Below are 268 nucleotides of genomic sequence, written 5' to 3'. Positions count from 1 at the left end.
GCTGGATGTGAGCTGGTCTCCTACCACTGGAAAACACCTTGTTTTAGGATACACGGTGATTCTGTTTGTCTTTTTTCCTTCCTAGAAATCTAAATGTTAGTAGGGCATGGTGTTGCATGCCTGTAATCCCAGCACTCGGTAGGCTGAGGCAGGAGGATTGCTGTGAGTTTGAGGCAAGCCTGGGTTACATAATGAGCTCAAGGTTAGCCTGAACTACAAAGCGAGATCCTGCCTCAAAAAAAAAAGAACCTAAATGCTAGAGAACTTT

This window comes from Chinchilla lanigera, unplaced genomic scaffold, assembly GCF_000276665.1.
Source record: "Chinchilla lanigera isolate Chin_1 unplaced genomic scaffold, ChiLan1.0 scaffold00002, whole genome shotgun sequence".
NCBI lineage: Eukaryota > Metazoa > Chordata > Mammalia > Rodentia > Chinchillidae > Chinchilla > Chinchilla lanigera.
This window is presented reverse-complemented; position numbering follows the sequence as displayed.